This window comes from Triticum aestivum, chromosome 1B (assembly GCF_018294505.1).
Source record: "Triticum aestivum cultivar Chinese Spring chromosome 1B, IWGSC CS RefSeq v2.1, whole genome shotgun sequence".
In the NCBI taxonomy this organism is placed as follows: domain Eukaryota; kingdom Viridiplantae; phylum Streptophyta; class Magnoliopsida; order Poales; family Poaceae; genus Triticum; species Triticum aestivum.
The window spans coordinates 133,332,447-133,360,150 of NC_057795.1; positions in this window are offsets into that span (position 1 = coordinate 133,332,447).

Consider the following 27,704-nt stretch of genomic DNA (forward strand, 5'->3'; position numbering starts at 1 on the left):
ACGGCCTTTGCTCGTTTTAATGCAGTACCACACTACGCCTATCTTAAACTTAAGATGCCTGGTCCACGTGGCGTCATCACAGTTAGCGGAAATACAGAGCGTTCCTTACATGGGGAAGAATATGTGGCAGCTCTAGTAGCCGAACACTGAGCGGCCCCTCCAACCAGACTAAATGGTCGGTCGTCAAGACCACGGACCCAGTTAGACGAGTCTGGCGCTCCACTAGATGTAACAGCCCAGATAAACCTGAGCTGGGGATACCCCCATAAGTGGCGCTAGGGGCTGCTCGCAAAAAAAAAGAATCCCATAGATTGGCTCGACCCTATTAATACATATTGCATTTTCATGGTTCATTCAGATTAACCAACTCTTTGCCCAAAGCCTTTCACCTGGGTTTTTACTTTTTTATAGATGATCATCGTGCTACGCCCTTCCAGGATACGACACAATGGAGACAAAGGTGCAGACGTGCAGCAGGGCCCCGCTCAGAGGTTTCTCTTTAGATTAAGACCCTACGTAAACCTTTTTAATGTCTCTTGTTGTTTCTTCCCCTCCGGACACTTAACACAACTGGGAGGGATACTAGCGTTGTCGGCATTTTTTGTCACACTAGACTAATGCACATACCTGTAAACTAAGGGCTTATTATCGAGGGCATTATTCATCCTAGTATATGTTGTAAAGTTCGAATAACTTAGGGAGTGTTCGGCGTCGCGAGTTTGGCCTTATATGCATCAGCTCCGAATCATGTCTTTTGTCAAATGTTGGGTTTGCCCGGCTCCCGTGTTTTGCTACCTTATGTTCCGCTCTATCGGCTAAGGCGGCACCAGGAGAACTACTGTGATTGTGCCCTGGTTCATCTGGATGAGCACCTCAGTAGAGGAAGCCGAAAACTGACTGTCATGATCCAACGCGAGACTGGTCAAACACTCGATGACTCAGCAGAATCTTCGGAACTCATCTGCATTAACGAAGGACCGGTTTCCCGGTCATGTACGAACGCGCACCATACTTGGATGAACGTGGAACTACCAGGGACTATATAGTAGCCCCACCGTCAAACTCATATGGCTAAGTGAAACTGTTAAAGCTATATAGTCCGATTGCCTGGTTCGTCATGCTACCACCTCCTTAATGGACTAATATGTTGGATCAAGTGTGACTACGCATTTTCTCGAACACCCCTGCATTATATACGTGGGGGCTGAAGACGACGACTGCAAACTTTCAGGTTATATACATACATAAACAGCCGCATAGGAGGCGCTATAATACTTTCGGGCAAAAGTATAAACACAGCCTTTATAATCAAGATAGCATTGTTTTTACAATTGAGATACACGTCAGTCGAACATGGCACTCTTTGAGCACTCTGCCTCTATTAAACGGGCGCCTTCTAATACTTCTTCAAAATAGTGCTCGGTCGGGTCCTGGCTCCCGCCGGACCCCGGGTTGCAATAGCAGTGGTTTCCATCCCTGCCAAGTATGTTTTAACATGGGCAAGAGCCATCCGCACACCCTCTATGCACGCCGACCTCTTCGAATCACCGTTATGCGACACAGTGCAAGGAATTGTTGCACTAATCAAAAATAACTGTCCGGGCTTGGTCCCCGTGGCCGAAGATGATCCACGACAGACCTCACAGCAAGCTCGGACAACCTATGGAGCTCGTCCCATGCGTCCATTCTTTCATTGAACAGCAGCGGACGCGTCGGGGCACTGAAATGTGACCAGAATAACCTTTCTACCTTATGGTGTTTCCGATCTTTGTAAAAATCGGTCACATCAGTAGCACTCTTTGCCAGGTCTGCATATGCATCGACAGCACTCCACAACTGATCCAGAGGGGCATACTTTGGGTCTCCGAACTTCATCCGCAACAAATAGGGCCTCCCAGCCGTGATATCTCCGGCTTCACGAAGCTCCTCCCTTATCCCTCTCATTTCAGAGCGTGTTTCCATGGGTGCCTCCAGGGCTTTCTTCAGGTCAGCCACTTTCGCTTGGTTTTCCTTTTCAAGGAGCTCATGGCAGTCAGCGGCATCTTTTAGCTCAACAACCATCTGGGCTATCTTCTCTTCGATCTGGCGATGACCAGTCTGTTCGGCTCTTAACTCTTTGACCGCCTTCAGGGTGGCCACATCACTTATTCGGCCTTGCTCCTTGGCTCGGGCAATGTCCGCCCGAAGGGTCTCTACGGCAGCAGCTCCATCTGCAGTCACAACATATTATAGATACTAGCATCATGCTCCTCTTAAAACATTTGATGACAAGTTGAACTTGCATACCCTGGGCCTCATCAAGCTGCTTGTTAACAAGCGCGATATCGGCATCGGCCATGTCAAGCTGCCGCTTCAGTTCGGCAAAATCAGTAGTCCGGTCAACCGCCGGACCCTCAGCCACCTGCAGATAAAGCAGTACGATTATTACCAGAGATTATGATCCTCTGTTTGCCACCATTGGATGGCAACCAGAGTGTCAGGGGCTACTATCTATATAGAGCACACCTAGCATGTGTTGTACCGTCAAAAATACATATATTATTTTTCACGTACCTCAAAGCCTCTCAGCAGACTCGTAAAAGCTTCATTCAAACCGCTTTTGGCGAATGAAATCCTCTCAACAACTATACCAATTAAGGCACGATGTGTCTCTGAGATGGCCGCTCGCTCCAGAAGAACCATCAATGTGTCCAGCTGCGTGTCGGACAATCCTGGACTCTTTCTGAAGCTCTCCTTGGGAGCCGAATATTCCGGACTTTGGGCAGCCGAAGTGTCAACTTCTGGCCGTGGCAGATCAAGAGAGATCCTCCGTGATGACACCCCAGGGTCGTCTGCCCCATGTGGCGGGGAGGCAGGAGGAGGCGTTTCGCTCTCCATCATATCCGGAAGAAGATCCCCCAACGAGGAACTCTGTGGAGAAGGGCTACAAGCCGGACTGCAACAAATATGTCTCGGTTATTATTCTCAGAGACAAAACAAGATATATTTAACAAAGTACCTTTTTCCACTTATAGCTCGGTTGAGGGCTGGCCCCCTTGCGGGTGCTGTGCGGTAAGGATGCCCTCTAGGGCAGAGCCCCCTAGCAAGGGTTTCTTCCCTCGTTTGGAAACTTCCGTTTCCAAGTCTTCAGCAGCGTCCCTTTTCTTACAGTGAGGAGAGGAGATTTTAGATTCACCTCCCCGATTATCCTCCTTCGCGGAGGCACTTACTCCCCCGATTTGGATGTGTAAAGTATGGAGCACACCGGTGGCTTCTCTATTCCTTCCCTCATCTTCTCCTGATGGCACCTGATACGGTGTGCGCTCAAGAATCCTGATCAATAGAGGATCCGGCGAGCCTTCTGGAAGAGGAGCCGAACACCTAATCCTCTCCGCCTTCCTTATCAAGTCCTGGTGGAGAGCAATGTTTCAGAATGATATTATAACAAACATAAAGGATGGTGTGTTCAGTAGAAGAATTACTTACTTGGTATCCGGATGGTTGTTGTTGAGATCCACGTCTTCGGTGGTATCCGAAGAACGACCCATACATCTCTTTGAGTGTCATGCTGAAGAATTGTTGAATGGTTCGCGGTCCTTCCGGGTTGACCTCCCACATACGGAGAGGTCGACATTGGCAGGGCAGGACCCGACGAACCAGCATTACTTGCATTATCTTGACAAGACTGACATCCTTCTTAAGAAGGTCTCGGATGTGGCTTTGTAGTGTCAGCACGTCATTAACTGTACTCCAGTCCAGCCCCTTGTTGACCCATGATGCCAGTTGCGGCAGAGGGCCCGAGCGGAACGCTGGAGCGGCCGCCCGCTTTGTACCCCAGGGAGCTGTGATGTAAAACCACTCCCATTGCCATAAGTCAGGAGTTTCTTTGAAGGAACCCTTTGGCCATGGGGCATCGGCGCCTTTGCTTATTATAGTGCCTCCGCACTCCGCGTGATGCCCGTCGATCACCTTGAGCCTCACATTGAAGGTCTTGAGCCATAGGCCGAAGTGGGGTGTGATGCAGAGGAAGGCTTCACACACGACGATAAACGACGAGTTGTGAAGGATGGAGTACGGAGCTAGATCGTGGAAGTCTAGCCCGTAATAGAAAATGAGCCCTCTCACGAAGGGATCAAGACTAAAACCTAGCTCTCGGAGGAAGTGGGAAATAAATACGACACTCTCGTTAGGTTCGGGAGTGGGGATGACCTGCCCTTGAGCAGGCAGCCTGTGCGGGATTTCGGCGATAAGATATCTGGCCTCCCTAAGCTTCTTGATGTCCTCCTCTGTGACCAAGGAGGCCTTACACCGGCCTTGAAGGTTGGATCAGGACATGGTTAAAGGTTCGAAGTGCCTAGCTTGAGCCTTGGTTTTGGAACTCGAGGTGCGGGAGGGGGAGGATCGAGCGTGGGAAGAAAAGGATAGGCCTTGGCCCCCTTATAAAGAGGACGAATATCAAGCGTCCCCCACGTGACCATTTGGGACTTGCCTAAAATCGAGGAGTCATATGAAACAAACACGGTTGGGTTACCCACACCTGTATTGATGAGAATCCCGTGATAACGGGAACACGATCTCTGCTTCGACAAGACATGCCAATAAAACCGCCTCACAGCACATGTAGTGGCTAGTTCTGAAAACGGTTCAAATAAAGACCGGGCCATGGCGTGATGTCATGCTATAAAAAGTTGTCAGCAGTTAGATGTGTGGAACATTGTGCTCTCTATGGTAGTATGTGGAATTTGTTTTGCAGAGCCGGACATGATTCTTGTGTTCGAAATCTTCTATGGAGTATTGGAGAAGGAACCCGCCTTGCAATGCCGAAGACCATATGCACGCCGGACTCATCATCATTAAAGCCTAGTTGGGGGGATACTGGGGGAGTCCTGGATTAAGGGCTCCTCGTATAGCCGAACTATATGCTTTGGCCGGACTGTTGGACTATGAAGATACAAGATTGAAGACTTCGTCCCGTGTCCTGATAGGACTCTCCTTTGCGTGGAAGGCAAGCTTGGCAATTCGGATATGTAGATCTCCTTCTCTGTAACCGACCCTATGTAACCCTAGCCAGCTCCGGTGTCTATATAAACCTGAGGGTTTAGTCCGTAGGACAAGAACAATCATAATCATAGGCTAGCTTCTAGGGTTTAGCCTCTATGATCTCATGGTAGATCAACTCTTGTAATACTCATATCATCAAGATAAATCAAGCAGGAAGTAGGGTATTACCTCCATCAAGAGGGCCCGAACCTGGGTAAACATCGTGTCCCCCGCCTCCTGTTACCATTAGCCTTAGACGAACAGTTCGGGTCCCCCTATCCGAGATCCACCGGTTTTAACACCGACACCCCTCCCGATCAACAGGACCCCGTTTCGACCGTTTGGAGGTCAAAGAGAAGTCTGTTTCCTCCGTTTTGTGGTTCGTGAGACCTCTCCCGGGGAACAAGATCCCGTTTCGACCGTAGGTGGTCGAACGGAAGGCTATTTCCTCCATTCCGCGGTACGCCAGGCCTCGTTTCGGCTATTTTGTCCAAGCCGGTTGGCTCCCGATGAACACGACGCATTCCGTTGCCTCCCGAACACGACGACGCAGTTTCTTTGTTCCGGCCTAGACGGTTGGCTGCCGATGAACATGACGCCATCACCGCTCTTCGCTGCCTCTCCATTTACACGAGCCTTGGCAGGACGGATGCGCGAGTAGGCGTTCGAGACATTGTCGTATGTATGTACGTGACCGTATTAACTTTCTTGCTCCATGGTTGTACGTACGTGTACACAATATTGACGAGACTGCGTGAGATGCTATGTCCGCGCCTCTACTATCACACATGCCCTTCCTTACTCGGCCACGGTTCATCACTGCAGCCTGCAAACAGACGGCAACCAGTCTTTACATACACGTTCACAACCAGAATGACAATGCTACGTATGCTTTGACCAGGTCGGTCCTGACTGTTAGGGAGGATAAGAAGGCACCTCCTTGCGTTTGAAGTTATTGCTGGTGGGTCCCAGCTGTTAGGGGAGACTAATTTTCTTGCCCCTAATATGGCTGCACTTCCTTGCGTGTCATGGGGAAAGGTTTTTCCGTGAAATACGGAGGCCCGTCTGGTGGGTCCCTGCTGTCAGGTGGAGGAATTATTATTTTATGTGTAATAAGGTTGCTTTTCCTTTATGCAGCCATGGACCCAGCTGTTAGCCTGTCCACATACAATACTCTTCTGATGGAAGCCGTTCCTTCACCATGTTGACCATGCCGCGCCAAGATCACCAAGGCGGTCGACGACGGCGAGGCCTAGGAAGGGGATGATGCGAAGACGGGGAAGACGCGGCAGTGTATGCCCACGCGGAGAGGAGTACGAGGGTTGACTGGTTTGGTTGCGGTGTGAGGATGGCATCGCCGTAGAATAATAGGGGGTGTGGGTGAGTAGAGGGATGGCCTGGCCAGCGGTGGGAGTAGTAGGGGGTGGTGAGGCATCCGCGGCAGCAGAGCTGGCCACGGGAGGTAGGAGCAGGCGGCACGACCAGCGCTGGTTTGGGCGGCTTGAGCAAGAAGACAAGAGTTTGAAGAAGCACTATGACTGTTGGATGGACATTGTACGGTCACTGGAGCTAGAATCGTTCATATTGACTAAGTTGACAAACTCCGTCCGTGTCAACTTAGTATGCCCACAAGTCAGCCTCCCACTATTGTGGGTACCAGCTAGTAGGGGGAGTATTCATTTTTTGTGCGTAATAAGGAGGCACTTCCTCACGTGCGAAGATATAGCTTGTGGATCCGAGCTGTCAGTGGGGGGAACATTTTTTCGCAAAATACAGAGGCCCTTTCGGTGGGTCCCAACTGTCAGGTGGAGGAATAATAATTTTGCGCATAATAAGGAGGCATTTCCTTATGTGCAGCCGTGGACCCAGCTACCAGCCTCTCCACGTACAGTCCACTTCTGATGGATGTCCTTCGTTAATGCAGAGGAATCACGAAGATTCCGCTGGGTCATCAAGTGGTTGACCGGTCTCGTGCTGTATCATGACAGTCAGTTTTCGGCTTTCTCTACTGAGGTGCTCGTCCAGATGAACCGGTGCACAATCGCAGTAGTTCTCCTGGTGCCGCCTTAGCCGATAGAACGGAACGTAAGGTAGCAAAACACGGGAGCCTGTCAAACCCAACATTTGACCAAAGACTTGATTCGGAGCTAATGCATATAAGGCCAAACTCGCGATGCCGAGCACTCCCTAAGGTATTCGGACTTTAGAATGTGTACTGGGCTGAATAACGCCATTGACAATAAGCCCTGAATTTCCAGGTTGAGCAGTAGTTTGGTGTGACCAAAATGCCGAAAACGCCAGTATCCCTTCCTGTTGTATAGAGTTTCCATAGGGGAAGAAGCAACAAGAGACATTAAAAAGGTTTATGCAGGGTCTTAATCTAAAAAGAAACCTGGAAGGGTGTAGCACGGATAACATCTGTAAAAGAAAAGAAAAAACCCAGGTGAAAGACTTCGTGCAAGGTGTTCGTTAATCTGAATGAACCATGAAAATGCAATATGCTATTGTATTGATAGGGTCGAGCCAAACTGTGGGCTCTTTTTGCGAGCAGCCCCTAACATCTTTTATGGGGAAATCCCAACTGGGATGTTACACTGGGTGGAACGCCGGACTCGTCTAACCATGTCCATGGTCTTGACGACCGGCCATTTGTCCTGGTTGGAGGGACCGCTCAGTGTTCGGCTGCTAGAGCCGCCATGTATTCTTGCGCGTGCAAGGAACGCTCTCTATTTCCGCTAACTGTGATGACGCCACATGGATCGGTCATCTTAAGTTTGAGGTAGGCATAATGTGGTACTGCATTAAAACGAGCAAAGGTCGTTCTTCCGAGTAGTGCGTGATAGCCGCTTCAGAATGGAGCGATGTCGAAGGTTAATTCCTCGCGTCTGGAGTTGTCAGGAGAACCGAATACAACCTCTAGTACTATAGAGCCCGTACAGTGGGCCTCGATGCCAGGTATTACTCCTTTAAAGGTAGTGTTTCTTAGACAAATTCTTGAGGGGTCTATCCCCATTTTACGGACAGTGTCCTGATATATCAGGTTTAGACTACTGCTGTCGTCCATGAGGACTCGTGTGAGATGGTATCCGTCAATTTTTTGGTCGAGCACCAAGGCAGCCGATCCTCCATGTCGGATACTAGTGGGATGGTCCCAGTGATCGAAGGTGATCAGGCAGGCCAACCAAGGATTAAATTTGGGTGCGACGGGCTCAACAACGTATATGTCTCTGAGTGCACGTTTGCGCGTTCTCTTTTGAATGTGAGTTACGTAAATCATATTCACTGTTTTGACTTCTGGTGGGAATTTTTTCTGTCCTCCAGTGTTCGGCTGACGAGGCTCATCCTCGTATTCACTTGGCGTCTCCCTCCCCTTTTGTTCTGCATTCAGCTTGCCGGCCTGCTTGAAAACCCAACACTCTCTGTGGGTGTGGTTTGTAGGTTTTTCGGGGGTGCCGTGAATCTGACATAATTTGTCTAGAATCTTGTTTAGGCTGGATGGTCCATCTCTACTGCCTCTAAATGGCTTCTTCCGTTGACCGGGTCGAGAGCCCCTAAATCCGGCGTTGACCGTCGTGTTCTCTGGCCCACCATCATTGTTTCGACGCTTGTTTTTGTTGCGTCGCGGCTTCCCGTTGCCATCCCTGACTTCGGATGTGCTTGGGTCGCGGGTGCCGCTTGGGCCAGCCAGCTGTCCTTGCCCGCGCAAAAGCAGGTCATAAGGCTTGTTAAGGCTGACATTGTCCTCGGCTTTTCTTGACCGAGGTGTTTGGCAAGCAATTCGTCCCGGATACTGTGTTTGAAGGCCGCTAAGGCTTTGGCGTCCAGGCAATCGACTATTTGATTCTTCTTAGTAAGAAATCTGTTCCAGAGCTTTCAGGTTGACTCTCCAGGCTATTGAATTATGTGACTTAGGTCGTCTGCGTCCGGAGGTCGGACATACGTCCCTTAAAAATTGGCCCTGAAAGCATCCTCGAGCTATCCCAACTTCTGATTGAGTTTTCGGGAAGGCTTTTCAACCAGTGCCGAGCTGGTCCCTTTAATTTGAGGGGTAGGTATTTAATGGTGTGGAGATCGCCTCCGCGAGCCATGTGGATATGAAGGATAAAGTCCTCGATCCAGACCCCAGGGTCTATAGTTCCATTGTATGCCTCTATATTCACGGGTTTAAATCCTTCCGAAAATTCATGATCCAGAACCTCATATGTGAAGCACAGGGGGTGTGCGGCACCCCTGTATTTGGTCATGTCGTGGCATGCTGTCGATGGTTGTTGTGTTTGGTTATGATTCCTAGCTGGTGTTCGATCAATGTGATCGTTTCGGTAGCTTTGATCCTGTGCCGGAGCGTGCTTCCTAGATCAGTAGATGGATCTGGCTATACCGGACTTTTTGTCCAGGAGCTCACGTAAATCGTGTGCTGGCTTGTGTGCGGCATCATTAGACATCTCGTCATGTCCACGGGGCGGTCGGTCCGGTTGATCGGTCGTTTTTGGCTGAATGGGCTCTACGGCCTCGTCTTCGAATTCGGGAAGCAGCTTGCGCTTTGGATAGCTCTTTGTGTGACGATCGTCGCCGTATTTTTCTTCTGTGTTGAGCACTTTGTTCCACCTGCGGTTGAGCATATCCTGCATGGCCTTAAGCCTTTGCTTCTGCTTCTTTAGGCTCCTCACGGTGGCGATAAGCCTTTTGTGGAGGTTCTCTTATTCCAAGAGTTTTTCTGAGATGATGAGTGCATCATCGTCCGTTGTATTCTCTTCTCCGGACACAGGTTGGTGAATTTTACCCTCATGATTGGCGTCATCTGACGTCGGCTCCGGACTACGGTCATCGTCCCCTGGCTCATCCTGCTCCATCGCTGGCTCCATGGGGTTATCGTTTCCTTTGGAGTCAACTGGGGTATTATTATTTCTTGCGTTGTTGTCGTTGTTTTTACTGTGGCCAGATTTAGAGCAGCGTTTACGGTGCCGCTTTGGTGGCTTATCGAGGGGATAATCCTTCATTTTATCGTCACCATCGCCTTCTTTTGGTGTGTCCACCATATATATATCATACGATGAGGTGGCTGTCTAGCGCCCTACAGGCAATGGTTCCTGTTCTTCTCCTGCATCATCGTCCATACCATCAATGTCTTCGGAGTTGAAGTCAAGCACGTCGGTTAAGTCATCGACAGTGGCTATAAAGTGGGTGGTGTGTGGGGGACGAATTTCTTTGTCGTCCGCTCCCCACCTGAGCCCGACATAGTTCGGCCAAGAATGTCCTAACAAGGAAAGAGACCTTAATGAGTTTAGCACATCGCCCAAGGGTGAGTGCTGAAAAATATCCGTGCCGGTGAACTCCATGACCGTGCCCAATCAGATTCGATAGGCATGGACGCACGCGGTTCGGATCCTATTGTCAGAGACGATTCCGACGGTTCGATGACACCACTCTCATAGGAGGTGGAATCAGTGTTCGGCTCAGACGCCGATGAGTGTGCGGCTTCAGTGGCGGGGTCCATCCACCCGCCCTCGGAAGGCACAGCCTGCTCTGGATTGATTCATGGTGCCCCCACAAGCGCGATCTCCCGAATAATGCCCGATGGCAGATCAAGGTCATGCCCGTCATGACCGTTCGGCGCACCTGTCATGGGCTCGAGTCCGTCCAAGATCAAGTCTCCGCGGATGTCGGCAGTATAGTTTAAGCTTCCAAACCTGACCTGATGGCCAGGGGCGTAGCTATTGATCTGCTCCAGATGGCCAAGCGAGTTGGCCTGCAGTACGAAGCCGCCAAATACGAAGATCTATCTGGGAAGGAAAACTTCCCCCTGGACTGCATCAAAGAAGATGATCGAAGGAGCCATCAAGCCTTACAGCAACAACACAGTGGAACTCTCAATGAAAGCACCAATGTCGGTGTCAAAACTGCTGGTTCTCGGGTAGGGGGTCCCGAACTGTGCGTCGAAGGCTAATGGTAATAGGAGACAGGGGACACGATGTTTTACCCAGGTTCGGGCCCTCTCGATGGAGGTAATACCCTACTTCCGGCTTGATTGATCTTGATGATATGAGTATTACAAGTGTTGATCTACCACGAGATCGTAGAGGCTAAACCCTAGATGCTAGCCTATGATTATGATTGTTCTCCTCCAACGGACTAAACCCTCTGGTTTTTATAGACACCGGAGGGGGGTAGGGTTACACAGAGTTTGTTACAGAGAAGGAAATCTACATATCCAAATATCCAAGCTTTCCTTCCACGCAAAGGAGAGTCCCATCCAGACACGAGATGAAGTCTTCAATCTTGTATCTTCATAGTCCAAAAGTCCGTCCAAAGTATATAGTCCGGCTGTCCGAGGACCCCTTAATCTAGGACTCCCTCAGCAGCGTCAATATCTTCGCCATGTGTATTGGTCTGAATCCTAATTCCCCCAGTGTCATCTTGCCCTTCCTCCTCAATGTCCCCTAACATTGGCTTCTTATTGATCTACTCTCGTATGTGCACAGCCCGACAGGCAATCTTGTCGCCAGTGTCATTGACGAGATGGTTCTCAAAGATATTAGGAACATCTATGGAATCTTGAACATCAGGAGCAGTGTAAGCATCATCTTGTTGTGCAACTTCATTAAATGAATTCCTCTGCTCAAACCTTTGCAATACTCTCCAACCATTGCTACGTGCAAATGTGTCTTCCAAGAAAAATATTTGTGTTGCTTACATGGCTGAACAATGTCTATTATGTTAGCATACATTTCAGTTGTCACTTCACCGTACTTATCCGTGCTCATGATGGCGCTATTTTGTGTCTTCCTGCCTTCTCCGCGTGCAAGGGTGTTGTAGCCCACATCTCCAACAACGCAAGATTCATAATGTCTTACCCGAGTATCAGGACCCATTGCTAGTGCGTAAAGGGCATCATCAACTGCCTGCCCATCCTCCCGCATCTTCTTAACCCATGGTTAGAAAATAGACAAGATGATCATCTTATGTACTCAATACATTAACAAAATTGACAGTGCAATTCAAAAGCTTACATGGCTCTTGAACCATTTCGCAAATCCGATCATAACCAGTTTGTCAATGTTTCTTGGATTTTGCGGCAGTAACTCCTTTTAGTAGATGCTGCACAACATAGTGATCACATCAAACATCTAAATATATAAGAATGTGCTACAAGTTTAGTAGTTTACGATGTATTTGCTGGAGTACTTAGCACTTACTCGATATAAGGTAGAATCTTAGGACAGTTATTGAACACATACCAAACCATTTTGTCCAAATCTTTAGGTTGGTCGTATTGTCGACTCTTCCTTGTAACTCAAACAGAACAATCGAAAACATTGAGCCCGGGATTTTCTTCACCCACCTCTTTGTTAAGCTGATCAGCTGTTTCAATGTATTTTGAGCAGAGTGTCAACACTTATATAGCAATGTAGGCCTCTGCAATGGAACCCTCGGGTCTAGTTCTGTTCCTAACATAGCCTTTGAAAGTGCCTAGCCGCCTTTCAATAGTGTACATCCAGCCATACTGTACCAGACCTCTATGTAGTGCCTCATCAGGTAGATGAACAACCAAATGCACCATCACATGAAAGAGGCTGGAGGATATATCTTCTCAAGGTTACACAGGATAGTTGGTATTTTGTCTCTAAGATGCTCCAAAGCATCTATCCTGGTATTTCTACTGCAGAGTTCCCTGAAGAATTGTCCCAACTCTGCAACTGCTCTGTATAAGTCAGGGCGGCCCAATCCTGTAAGGATAATAGGTAAAACACTTTGAAGTAGGACGTGGCCGTCATGAGTTTTCAACCCTTGTACATTGTTTCCATCCGCACTGACTCTCCTATCAGAGTTGGAAGCAAATCCATGTGGGAATCTCACACGTGACAGGACCTCACAGAATTCTTTTATTTTTACCTTGTCCAAGACGTACACAGCTGGTGCCATATCACATGGTTTACCTTCATATTCCACCAGCAAATCCTTTCTGATAACCAGGTGTGTCAAATCAATCCTAGAGTTTAAGGTATCTTTCGTCTTGCCTTCAGTATTAAGAAGTGTGCCGATAAAGTTGTCACATATATTTTTCTCGATGTGCATCACATCAAGATTATGCCGCAAATCCAAATCTTTGCAATACTCAAAGTCCCACAAAGTGGACCTGCGGTTAAACAATAAATCTCTATTGCCCTGCCATGCTTCCTTTTCCCGCTACCATTATTAGGATGGTTTCCTAGTGTAATCTGCCTGACCTTCTCTAATTCCACTTGCAACTCATCGGCAGTGAGCCTCTTTGGCGGATCAAGGATTTCAGGCTTTGCATTGAACACATGTCTTTGGTATTTTGTAGGACACTGCTTGTCCTTGGCAAGGAAACGACAATGTCCAATGTAATAGATCTTGCTAAGTATTGTGTATGACAACCGATTCCTGTCACAGCGAACACATGCATTGTAACCATGTGTCGTTCTCCCTGACATAGTGCCCAAAGCCGAATAATCATGGATGCACCAAATTATAATAGCACGTAGAAAGAAATAAGCTGGTGGGATACTATATATGTGTCGAGTGAGAACACCCCTCCATAGCTGTTGAAGTTCCTCCACGAGAGGCTCCATGAATAAATCAAAATCCTTTCCAAGACTTTTTGGACCTGGGATGAGCAAGGCCATCATGTTGTTTGATTCTTTGGTGCAGACATTTGGAGACATGTTGTAAGGGATAACAAGCACTGGACACATGCTATATGTGGTGCTCTGGTGGCCAAATGGGTTCAATCCATCTGAAGCTAAGCCAAGTCTAATGTTTCTCGGGTCAGCAACAAACTTTTTGTGTTTTTGATTGAAGCTTTTCGAGTTAGTTCCATGAGATGGATGGCTCATTACATTCTGATCTCTATACTCCTGGTTCCTAGAATGCCACAATACATCATCTCTTGTTTAAGCATCATGAAACAACCTTTGCAATCTTGGCATAATTGGAAAATGTCTCAAAACATTATCGGGAATCCTCTTTAGAGCATCGCCATCTTTCCATCTTAATGATTTGCATTTTGGGCATTCACTTAAGTTGGCATTATCCTTCCAGAACAGAACACAATTATTCTTACAAACTTGGATCATATCATATCCAATTCCAACTGCAAGAAGGAAAATTCTTCATTTTACTGTAGGTGTGTGGCAGCTCAGACGCTTCTGGGAAAGATTTGCAGAAAGCAGCCAACATCACATCAAATGATTTATTGGTCATATGGTCAGATGTCTTCACCTGAAGAAAGGTGAGCATAGCTACGAATACTGACAGATTATTTCCTGGGGTGACAGCCACGTTGCCTTGTTCCAACTTGCAGGCCCGCCGTTTTTCTTCTCTAGGTGAAAGTTCACAAAATGCACGAGCATTGTTTCAATGTTGGTCAAACTCACTGGCTCCACCACCACCACCTCCTCCTCTTCCACTTGAGCACCAGGCAGATCAAGATGGTGATCTGCTACTTCCACATCAGTAACATTGACGTTCAGAGGTTCACCATGATGAACCCACCTAGTATATGTGACCGACATCCCATACAAGTCTAGATGATTTTGCACAGTTCACTAGGGTCTTGTAACTGAATTCATACAACTGCTACACGGGAAGAGCACATCTGATTTCGGATCATCGTACTCGGCTCTGATAAAGTTCATGAAGTTTTCAACCCCTCGACATATGCAGCGGAGAATCTTTGAGCAGAAGTAATCCAAGTCCTATCCATCTGTTAGACATACTAATTAGTTCTTCTACTAGATATTACAGGAAAGACATATATGCTTTTTTATGAAGTCTAGAAAAAAAATACCTAGGTCGATGTCTAAAGCTATGGCAACATATTTGGACAAGCAGATCTAAGTAACGAAATATATGTAAAGCTAATTCAGCAAACAGATTTGAGTGCTAAATTATGGCAGGCTGTTTCACCGATCAATGAGGCCGAGCACATGACAATCGAAGGCCATCTCAGCAACAAAGATCAAGTATAAAGCAGCGTAGAGCTATTTCATCTGACAGATTGGCTACTAGACCATGGCAATCTATGTCACAATAAATATATGGCAGGATATTTTAGCAACTAATCGGGCATGGCATGCCATCTCAGCTAAGCAGATTGAATGCAGAATAGGGCAAGGAAGCTTCTTAAGCAGAGCATATTGACTGTAAACTACTTGGCAAACAATGAGACTAACAACGTCTATCAGCTAACATTCAACGCTACTCCGACATACACGGGGCCTCAGTCTGGAATGCGCGAACCGTGGGAGAAGCTGAGCCCCGTGCGTCTCCACAGGAACATCGCTAGAGGACAGCAGTCTACGAGAGCGTACTGTGGGAGCGAGAGGATAGCCGTGTGTCCCCTCGACAAACCGTGGTGCCCACGTATTGGTGCGGTAGGGAGGGCAGCTTTGGCGGAGCGAATGGAGTGGAGGAAGCCAGTGGGGAGGGGGGTTTGCGGAATATTATTGGCTGTTGGCCGAAGGGCGGTTAAATTTAGGATTTGGGGGGAATTTTTAGGTGGGAATTTTGCGTGGTGTGCCGGGGAGTTTGGCCATTGTCGATTTCTCCAAGTGCAGTCTCACGTGTCAGTGAAGAGGCAAGTTGAAGCGCGTTCCATATGCGTGAGACGTGTGCAGGACCGACCGTGTGAGGGGTGAAATGCGACCGCCACAAGCGTGCTATGAGTGTACCGCCTTTTTCCTTTTAAACTTGGTTCTTCGCCCCCTCAAAAAAAACTTGGTGCTTCGTGCGATCCATCGGTACTACTACTAGTAATCCAGTAATCCCGACTAAAACGGCTCGGTCGGGTCTTTTCCCACGCGATATGCTAGGAGGTTGGCTTAGCTGGTTTTTGAGGACGAGTAATGATACACCTATGTAATCCCAGTTACGTAATTAGTGTAATGTGAAACGTGGTGAGCTATTGAGTGGAGATTGGAGGGAGGGAGGGGCCACCACCATGAAAAATAGGGGGGAGAGAGACAAGAAATATAGGTTAACCATTTCGTAGGTTCCCGTAGATGTAGAAAGATGTGAAATGCGTGAATCTGTAGTGGACGTACTATTGTAGTGCCTAAGATAAATTGTGTATGTAGACCCTATGTGATTATTTACTTAGCATGTTAGCTTTGTCTCGGGTCAAACCTTCTAAGTTTATACACACAAAAACGAATCATCATTCCATATATTTTCATACTCCTATAATATATCTTATTATTATTGTGAAAGTTCATATACAACGGACGAGATTCATGCAAACACGACAACTTTTCATTACATTTTGAACTTTTATAGGGTATAAAAAAGTAAGAAACCCAAATCTAAACTATTCTATGGCGGCGACCGACGTCCTTCATCTGCGATCTCGATGTACAGGGGCGGGGTTCAAGACCCGTAGAGTGAAGGTGCGGTCTTCGGCACGGAAGAGTAGCACACGGGAGACGGACCGGCCCGTTGGCACACCATGCCCTGGCGCCTCCCATGCCCTACTCATCCTCGGAGTCATCCCCGACCTCGGTGGTGCCGGTGGACATGAGGTCGATGATGATGGACGTGGACATTCTGTCGCTTCACGTGCCACATGCACCACCGAATGTTGGATGGCGGCAAGTACGATGCGTGGCTGATGGTGCTCCCATCGTCGTCCGCCAGTGCGTTACAAGCGGTGACTTGAGCAAGGGAGGCGACCTCGAGTTTCGTTCCTAAAAACAAGCTCTCCCACAGAGCATTCACGCTCACAGTTACGACGGATGTGGTGCCTGGTAGCAGGACGATGCGCTATGGTTTGGAGTTTAGCTAGGCGTTGACGCTTTAAGTAGTGCATTCCGGTGAGGCCAAGCATCCGGGTGCGTCATTAAGTCGATGGAGTTGGTTCCTCTGCCACCGAGCCTCTTAATGACGACATAGGGATGGACAGCATGATTGCGGGCAGCTGGGAACGCACTGTGCAACAATGTGAGGGAAGAGGGCTTTTGGTGTGCAGGGTAGTCAGCTGTGGTCGTGGCAATGTTGGAGATGCCCTTTGTTCACATGCAATCCCCACATGTTATTGAAAAAGCAAGATGACCTGGCATGGTCTCAGTTCCCGGGGATGAGGTTGGCCGTGCAACAACAATCCGCGGATGCGCCGTGGCTCACACGCACTTCGGCGCCCCATGCATCCTCAACGAGCCGGGTGTTGATCTACTGGTCATGACACAACGCTAACGCCACCCTCGACACCCTGAAGACGACCGTGTCCAGCGACGATGAGTGTGTCACTCACCGCGGTCGCCATGTCTAGAGGCGGTGCGGGAGCTATGCCACGTTGCTGGCCCCTAAGGGAGTCCTGGATTAGGGGGTCCTCGGACAGCCGGACTATGTACTGTGGCCGGATTGTTGGACTATGAAGACACGAGATAGAAGACTTCGTCCCGTGTCCAGATGGGACTCTCCTTTGCGTGGAAGGCAAGCTTGGCGATGCGGATATGTAGATTCCTTTCTCTGTAACCGACATTGTGTAACCCTAGCCCCCTCCGGTATCTATATAAACCGGAGGGTTTAGTCCGTAGGACAACAATCATAATCTCATAGGCCAGACTTCTAGGGTTTAGCCATTACGATCTCATGGTAGATCAACTCTTGTAATACTCATATTCATCAAGATGAATTAAGCAGGAAGTAGGGTATTACCTCCATAGAGAGGGCCTGAATCTGGGTAAACATTGTGTCCCCAGCCTCCTGTTACCATTAGCCTTAGACACACAGTTCGGGACCCCCTACCCAAGATCTGCCAATTTTGACACTGACATTGGTGCTTTCATTGAGAGTTCCGTTGTGACATCGAAGATAGGATTGGATGCTCGCCTTTTTATTGAGAATAACATCACCTCTGGAGGAGCCGTGGCCTCAGGCCAAACCCTTCGGCTGGGCGGCTTTACCATGGTCGCCCGTTCGGCCGTCGGGCCTACGATGACTTCTCGTGCATCGAAAATCGCCTTCGCCTCAGCTCGGAATACTCTGTACAGATGGATCCGATGGAGTTATAGTCTTTAAACGAACTCCTGGATTGCATCGCTGCCTTGGGAGTTGCTACGGACTATGATCGGATTAGGCTTAAACCCGATCAGAGAGAAATTGAAACTCCACTTGTCACCCATCAGATATCAGTAGTGGAGGAGCAATGCGACGACTCTTCCCCTATGTTGAGGATGAACTATGTTCGGATCTCCGAGCTCACAGAGCCGGATACTCACCCGCAGGAAGGCATGCCCCATATTCCGAACATAGAATCGAATAGTGGGCCTAAAACATTGGTTGATATCCCGGAGCCCGAACTGTTAAGCTCGAAAGTTTCTCAAGCTCCGGATCCCATACGGGGTCAGGGTTCGGACTTAATTCCATCCACCCCGATATAAGAGATCTTACCCACATCAGACAGCAATCCCGGGAAATGGTCCATCACTTTTTGGCCAGATTCCTCCTTGTCAAGGACAAGATCAAAGACTGCCGCGATGAAGACACAATCTCATTATTTTGCAAAAATTGCACAGACGAGGGAATCCTCAATGCAATCAATCACCGTCACATATCCAACTTTGCTGACTTGGCAACCATGGTACAGAAGTACTGCGCAATGGAAAGCGCCTGGAAAACTTAGGCAGCTCTTGGGAGACACCGGTGTCCACTAAACCCCTCGTCAGGACAAAAAGGCCGCACCCTCGTCGGTCGCCCGATCAAATAACCAAAAAATCAAAGCCCATTACGGGGCGTGGAACCATCCTGGAGGGATTACTCGATAGGCCATGCAAGATACACACAACACCAGGTAACATACCAACCCACAGAGCCTGTTGGATACTCCGGCAGGTGGCCAAGAGCAGCGAGGATCTCCTCATCAAAAATACCGCAGAGCAACATCCCACAGAAGACAACAACCGCACAGTGCTGACAGTCTTCGAGACTTTTGCCTCAAACAATAGGCACAAAAGGGCACTCCGCGGCCTCACCGAAGACTGCCAAGTTGCAGCAATAAACCCCTGGAACGACACGGCCATAACTTTCAATGCCAGTGATGAACCAAAATTCAGAACAGTCCGGGCGCCTGCTGCACTGGTCCTTAGTCCAATTGTGGATGGTTTTCGGCTTACCAAAGTTCTCATGGACGGCGTGTCACGCCCAAGATGCGACCCTATCCTAAAGGAACTCGAAGGTCCCACCAAGGATAGAAGCGCATCTTGAAGATGCTTTTGCAAGGTGGATATCATTACATCAAATCATTACATAATAGTTGGGGATACATACAAGAGGCATACAATGCCACACGAATACAACATCATCTTACATAAGAGCACCATCCCACTACGGATGAAACACAAACAGAAACTCAAACAACATCCACCCTGCTAGCCCAGGCTGCCGACCTGGAACCTATCCCCTTATCGAAGAAGAAGCATAAGAAGAACTCCAAAACAACCAAACATCGCTCTCGCGTCATGATCATCGCATAACCTGTACCTGCAACTATTTTTGTAGTAATCTGTGAGCCACGAGGACTCAGCAATCCCATTACCATTGGTATCAAGACTAGCAAAGCTTAATGGGAAAGGGAGGGGTAAAGTGGAGAGGTTGCAGCAGCGACTAAGCATATAAGGTGGCTAACATACGCAAATAAGAGCGAGAAGAGAGCAAACGGAATGGTCGTGAAGCTAGCAATGATCAAGAGGTGATCCTGAACTCCTACTTACGTCAAACATAACCCAAAGACCGTGTTCACTTCCCGGACTCCGCCGAAAAGAGACCATCACGGCTACACACACGGTTGATGCGTTTTAATTCGGATCTGGTGTCAAGTTATCTACAACCGGACATTAACAAATTCCCATCTGCCACATAACCGCGGGCATGGCTCTCAAAAGTTTATACCCTGCAGGGGTGTCCCAACTTAGCCCATGATAAGCTCTCGCGATCAACGAAGGATATTCCTTCTCCCAGGAAGACCCAATCAGTCTCGGAATCCCAGTTTACAAGACATTTCGACAATGGTAAAACAAGACCAGCAAGACTGCCCGATGTGTCGACAATCCCGATAGGAGTCGCATGTATCTCGTTCTCAGGACACACCGGATAAGCTAAGCGTATAGGTACCAACGCAACCCAAGTTGCCAAGGGATGGTCCCGCACGATGCTCTAGTTTGGACCAACACTTAGAAAAGCATTGGCTCGGGGGGGCTAAAATAAAGATGACCCTCGGGTTAATTACTCCCAAGGGAAAGGTATAGGTGGTAGGCAAATGGTAAAACCAATGTTGGGCCTTGTTGGAGGAGTTTTATTCAAGGCGAACTGTCAAGGGGGTCCCATAAATCACCCAACCACGTTAGGGACGCAAAATCCGGGAACATAATACCGATATGACGGAAACTAGGGCGGCAAGAGTGGAACAAAACACCAGGCATAAGGCCGAGCCTTCCACCCGTTATCAAGTATACAGATGCATTAATAATATAAGAGATATTGTGATATCCCAACATAATCCTGTCCACCATGGAGCAATCTTCAACTTCACCTGCAACTAACAATGCTATAAGAGGGGCTGAGCAAAGCGGTAACATAGCCAAAACAACGGTTTGCTAGGATGGGTGACAAAGGTTAGAGGTTCATGGCAATTTGGGAGGCTTGATCAACAAGAGATAGGTAGCGCAGCAAAGTGATAGAACGAAGCATCTAGCATAACAATGATAGTAGTGAGATCCAAGGTAGCGGTCATCTTGCCTGAAATCCCGCTAGGAAGAAGAATGAGTCCATGAAGAAGACGATCGGATGAAGCTGAACCAAGCGTAGACGATCGAATCCTCACGATGGCAACGAAACAGGAACTATCGAGAAGAAGCACAGCACATGGTAAACACACCACACATAACCATGACATGATGATCAACCAAGTATGATGCATGAGAAAGGCTACATGAAGCTACTCATGGCAAGAGATGATGCAACCAAGAGCAACACATCAAGGCAAGTTTAAATGAGGCCGGAAACAACATATAACAATTCCGGTAAGTCCTCATATGCAAATTTAGAAATTGGTCCAGAACTGAATAAGCCTTATGTTGAAGTTGTTAAACAGCAATTTAAAGAGCACCAAGAGAATCTACACGAAATTCTAGTCAAGTTACATATAAAGTTCATTTAGTTCGGAGCTACAGCCTAGCAGATATGAGCAAAACAAGTTAAACATGGCATTGATGCAAAATGCATACAAACATGAAGCAAACACTCTCAAAACGTGGATGCAACATGATAATAATAAACTACATGCAAAATCAAGCAAGTTCCATATAGAGCACACTCAAAACGGAGCAACGGAGCAACACATACACTATACAAGTTCAAAGGACAAGCTGTCCAAAACAGCAACTAGGCAGCTAGCAAGCATCAAAACAATATGCTACGGCACCTCAACATAATATCAAAAGGCATGGGAAGGAAGTACGGGTAATGCATGACAAAACATGAACATTGAGCTATCTCCAGAAATCACTACAACATGGTCAAAAGCACATAGCAAGATTGCAAATAATAACAGTTTACAGACTTATCAGAAATAACATCAGGTTGCAATGTTTAGAGCTATCCATGCACCCTAGGAACTTATCATGGCAAACAAAGGCATGGCATGATTGTACTAATGGCATATAACAAAAATCCCTTACTAACCATGAGCTAAAAAGGCACAGAAAATATGATGGCACCCATGTAAACATAGCAAGTGATCTGACAGATTCATACATGGCAGGAACAACAATAAGTAGGCATGTTTGTGAGCTTGTACCACTCACCACAGAGCAATACATGGCCTGGAAAGGTAACCAACAGTAATAATACATGTTCATGAATCTAAGCATGGCAAGGACAAGTTCATAGGGTGCATGGATCACTAGCAAAGCTCATGGCAAAACTCAACCTAATGTTAATAGGCTGACAGCAACATTATTTAGCCATTTGAGAGCAAGATTACAACAAGCTTCAGCAGGCTATAAATGCAACCAGGGGCATGAATGGATATAGCATGACATGTATAACAAAACGTACTTAGTGAACATCTCTAGATTATGCATAGAATGACTTGTAACAGCAGGTTTACATAGCATGAGGACATAGCAGTTTCAGCCTAGCAAAATAGCAACAACAAGTACCCTACTTCACGAGCTCGATGCACTCACTACAAGACTCAGAAAAATACATGGATTGCACCACTGTAAAGATGGAATGATGTAGCTCAAAACTCATGTAGACATCAAGCTCATAAGATCCACACACAAAATGCAATGAAAAAGACAAAACAGCAAGTTATAACAGTTTCAGCAGGTTAACATCATATAGCACTCTTGCAACGATGATTAGGGCATCTCGATGGACCCAAACAAACATGGCACAATGGAATTTAAATGTAGAGCATATCACAAAGAACATTTTGATATATTATATGCATGAAACGGAGCAGTATGCAGAGAGTTATGGCAGGTCAAACATAGCATCAGAAAGTAGGAAAACAGGGACTTAGAAAATATACCACTCTGATCTTGGGTTGCACGGATTTCGATGCAGCACGGATCTCGCCGGAGGAACTCGCCGGAGAGCGGCCGGGGACGAGGAGGAGGCCGGAGGAGAACAGATCTAGGGCGGCCGGAGCTCCCGGGGCCGGATCCGGGCGAAGGAGGGTCGGCTGGGCAGGGAGGCGGCAACGGGCGGCGGGGCAGAGGCAGCGGCGGTGCACCAGCGCGGCGGTGAGCTCGGGCAGCGCCGGCGGCCGGGCGAAGGAGCGGGGAGGCACGGGAGGCTGGGCGGCCTCGCGGGGGCATGCGGGGGTGCCCGAGGCGGCGGGGTGGCGAACCGGAGTCGGGGACACCGGCGTGGCGGCGAAGGTCGAGCGACGCCGGCGATGGCGGCGACGGTGGCAGGCGAAGGAGGCGCGGCGGCGGCACGAGGTCGTGGCAGCATCGCAGGAGGCGGCCGGCCGGGCCTACGCGAGATCCGCACGGGCGGCGGCTCGGGCCCCGTGGGCCGGATCTGGGCCCCGCGGGCCCTGGCGGCGGAGGAGAGAGAGAGGGGGGCGGCGGCGGGACAGGTGGCGCGACGGGGTTGGAGCGGGAGGTGGCAGCGATGATGTGGCGACTTGTGGTTGGCCGGAGCGACATGTCCGGCAGGCGGCGCGAGGAGGAAGACGCTAGGGTTTGCACCGTGAATTTCGGGGGAAGGGACTCATTTATAGGTAGAGGAAGCTAGGAGTGTCCAAATGGGGTGCGGTTTTCGCCCACACAGTCGTGATCGAACGACCGAGTGCATGGAGGGGGTTTGGATGGGTTATTGGGCTGTTTTGGAGGGGTGTTGGGCTGCAACCCAAAAGAGGCCTTGCGGTTACTCGGTTAACCGTTGGAGTATCAAACGGACTCCAAATGACACGAAACTTGACAGGCGATCTACCAGTAGTGTACCAAGGCCGCTTGGAAAATCACGGTCCATTCCGAGAATGTTTAACACCCGCTCACGAAAAGAGACAAGAAGGGGACCCGGATGACATAGGAGTGCCGGATTGCAAAACGGACAACGGGGAAAATGCTCGAATGCATGAGACAAACACATATGCAAAATGAGATGCACATGATGACTTGATAAGAAATGCAGATGATGACATGGCAAAGTGCAACACGCAAGCAAATGACATGGCAACGACGGTGAATAACTGGCAGACACCTAGCGCATCGAATCCGGGACGTTACAACTCTCCTCCACTAACAAGAGATCTCATCCCAAGATCTTAGGACCGAGACGGAAGGGGAAAGAGGATGAGGTGAAAAAAGAATGCAAGAGGGAAAATTGAACAAAGTCGAGAGCACTGTGTAGAAGAGAGGAACAATGAATATGACAAGACCCAAAATCTCAAGAGACAAAAATACATTCTGAAACCACTTCGGTTAGAACAAGGTAGACAAGGAATAAGAACGAAAGAATTGTGGCAGAACTCTAGCTAAACAAGGAAAGAATAGAATATAAACTTGAGAAGATGGAATGAAACTTGATGAAGACATCACACAACACCTCCGGAAAGAATTGAAAGAGTTGAATGAAAAGAACGGAGAAGAAAATGACAACTTGTGCCACGAATGAAATTGAAAGCATCTTTAGAAGGAAGGTTTAAACGGAGTTGTTGAGAAAATCAACAACGAAAAGAATAAGCTTGTTGTGGTATTATCCAAAAACAACTCAAAACTTGAGGTGAAATTATGCCACAACCAAATGCTTGAATAGCTGAGAAGAATGAAGAAATGCAAAACTCCACTTCAAAAGAAAACGGAGAATTATTTACACTTCGAGATGCGAGAAGAAAAGATACTTGAACTCCTCCAACAAAATGATGACCTCTTGAAAAATGAATTAAAACATGAAGAACCACCATGAAGAACTCCGGTGACAAAAGATGATGAGATAGGAATGAAGGATGAAAAGAATAAGACTAAAGCCTTGCGATGATTTAGATGGAGGTTCCGACGAAATGGCCGAGGAAATTTGAACTCCGGAAAAGAAAAGATGAAAACACTTGGAACTAGAATTTATTCATCAAGAACAAACTCTAAGGAAGGGATTACTCCCTTGGATGAAATAAGAATAAGATTTATTGTATGCTTATCCTTCATCAAATTAAATTGATGACAAGCAATGGATTTTGCATACTATTTATTCTTCTTGAAAAGGATTAAGGGGGGGGGGTATAGCACAAAACTTGAGAAAGTCTTCATGAACCACCGGTAGGATTGGAAAGAACGAATGAATTGATATGATAATCAAGGAAAAAGAATCTTGAATGAAACACCGTAAGAATTCGAAAATGACTGCTGAAAGGGAATGAATCACTGGGGAGAATTAGAAGAACAAATATGCTTGATGGGATTTAGATGCAAAAGAACAAAGAGATCATGAGCTGATTAAAGAACACTTGTACGAAGCACGGCGATAATATGAAAACGAACGAAAAGGCATGAATATAGAATAATTGGAGAACGAAGCTGAAAAACTTGGAACGAAGAAATGTTCTGAAATGGCGGCCTCCGGATAAACGAAACGGGAAAACAACTCCTGAAAAACTCCAGATGGGTAAGAAAAGAATCTCTGACAAAGGAATAATTGGAGAGGATAACATGAAGCTAGAACCACGAAACTTCGAGAGAACGGACAAGATTTAGAGGAAAAACTCTTCTTCGGTCTTGAAATGACAAAGGGAAACACCACGAAAATTACTGAGATACTCCGGGAGAATGAAAAACGAAGAGGTTGAGCCAAAGATGACAAGAATTTGAAAGCGATCTTGGAGATGGCATCTGACTGATGGAATCCATTCTTACGTCACACTTGAAAAGAATTGAGAATAACTCCGGGGGAATTAGAAGAGTCAGGTAAGATCCTGGGAAAAGACCTGTGGGTTAGGGCCCACTAAAAGAAAACACCGTCGAAAAGGATTGTTTGAATGAGAAATGATGCACCGAAACAAGTGAAATATTTGAATGAGGTGACAACCTCGAATTAATTCGAACACAGACGAATCTCCTGAGATGTCTTGAGCACTCCGGAAGGATGAACTGGCGAGAGGCAAACGAGCAGGGAAAACACTTGAGCTACAGAAAAGAATATGATCAACCCGAGAAACTTGAATTGAATCCACCGGAAAAGAGATGAAGAATGTCAAACAGAAGAGAATTTGCCGGTTGAAATGATTGAGGGAAGACTAAAGAGGCTCTGCACGAATGAAATTGACGGTCGAAAGAGAATCAAACTCCGGGAAGAAAAAGGGTGGGAGGGCGGGAAAAACAAAGGCAACTTGGACGGGGAACCAACGAATATCTTGAAGAGAAAACACTGGTTGAAATCATTGAGGAAAGAAAGCAAAGACTTCGCACGAGTAGGATGGATACTCGAATACAGGCTCCGACTCCAAGAAGAAAAAAGGGATGGGCGGGTGGGAAAACAAAGCAATTGAGGATTGAACTCAAAGATGAAGAGGCTCGTGTCAACTTGACGAGAAATGCACCGGATGAAAAGAGCTGAGAACCAACGATCGGAAAACCAACTGCATGATCCTAAAGAAAGTTTGAAGGGGAAGAGGAGTAATTGAAAACACCTACGTCAAGATTCCTCACCAGAGCGATGAAGGGGTTGAGGAGTAAAAAGAATTCCTACTCTACGATATAACTAGACTCCAAAAACAGTTTTCTTCTAGACTCAACAACGGCCAAACTACACGATCAATCAAGGGGGCTCCTATGGTCGGTCGAGGCTCTGATACCAACTTGTCACGCCCAAGATGCGACCCTATCCTAAAGGAACTCGAAGGTCCCACCAAGGATAGAAGCGCATCTTGAGGACGCTTTTGCAAGATGGATAGCATTACATCAAACCATTACATAATAGTTGGGGATACATAGAAGAGGCATACAATGCCACACGAATACAACATCATCTTACATAAGAGCACCATCCAACTACGGATGAAACACAAACAGAAACTCAAACTACATCCACCCTGCTAATGGCATATAACAAAAATCCCTTACTGACCATGAGCCAAAAAGGCACGGAAAATATGATGGCACCCATGTAAACATAGCAAGTGATCTGACAGATTCATACATGGCAGGAACAACAATGAGTAGGCATGTTGGTGAGCTTGTACCACTCACCACAGAGTAATACATGGCATGGCAAGGTTACCAGCAGTAAGAATACATGTTCATGAAGCTAAGAATGGCAAGAACAAGTTCATAGGGTGCATGGATCACTAGCAAAGCTCATGGCAAAACTGAACCTAATGTTAACAGGCTGACAGCAACATTATTTAGCAATTCGAGAGCAAGATTACAACAAGCTACAGAAGGCTATAAATGCAACCAAGGGCATGAATGGATATAGCATGACATGTACAACAAAACATCCTTAGTGAACATCTCCAGATTATGCATAGAATTACTTGTAACAGCAGGTTTACATAGTATCAGGACATAGCAGTTTCAGCCTAGCAAAACAGCAACAGCAAGTACCCTACTTCACGAGCTCGATGCACTCACTACAAGACTCACAAAAATACATGGATTGCACCACTTTAAGGATGGCATGATGTAGCTCAAAACTCATGTAGACATCAAGCTCATAAGATGCACACACAAAATGCAATGAAAAAGACAAAACAACAAGTTATAACAGTTTCAGCAGGTTAACATCATATAGCACTCTTGCAACAATGATTAGGGCATCTAGGTGGACTCAAACAAACATGGCACAGTGGAATGAAATGTAGAGCATCTCAGAGCAAACATTTTGATATACGATATGCATGAGACGGAGCAGTATGCAGAGAGTTATGGCAGGTCAAACATAGCATCAGAAAGTAGGAAAACAGGGACTTAGAAAATATACCACTCCGATCTAGGGTTGCACGGATTTCGATGCAGCACGGATCTCGCCAGAGGAACTTGCCAGAGAGCGGCCGGAGATGAGGAGGAGCCGGAGGAGAACGGATCTGGGGCGGCCGGAGCTCCCAGGGCCGGATCTGGGCGAAGAAGGGCCGGCTAGGCAGGGAGGCGGTACCGGGCGGCGGGGCGGAGGCAGCGGCGGCGCACCGGCGCGGCGGCGAGCTCGGGCAGCGCCGGCAGCCAGGC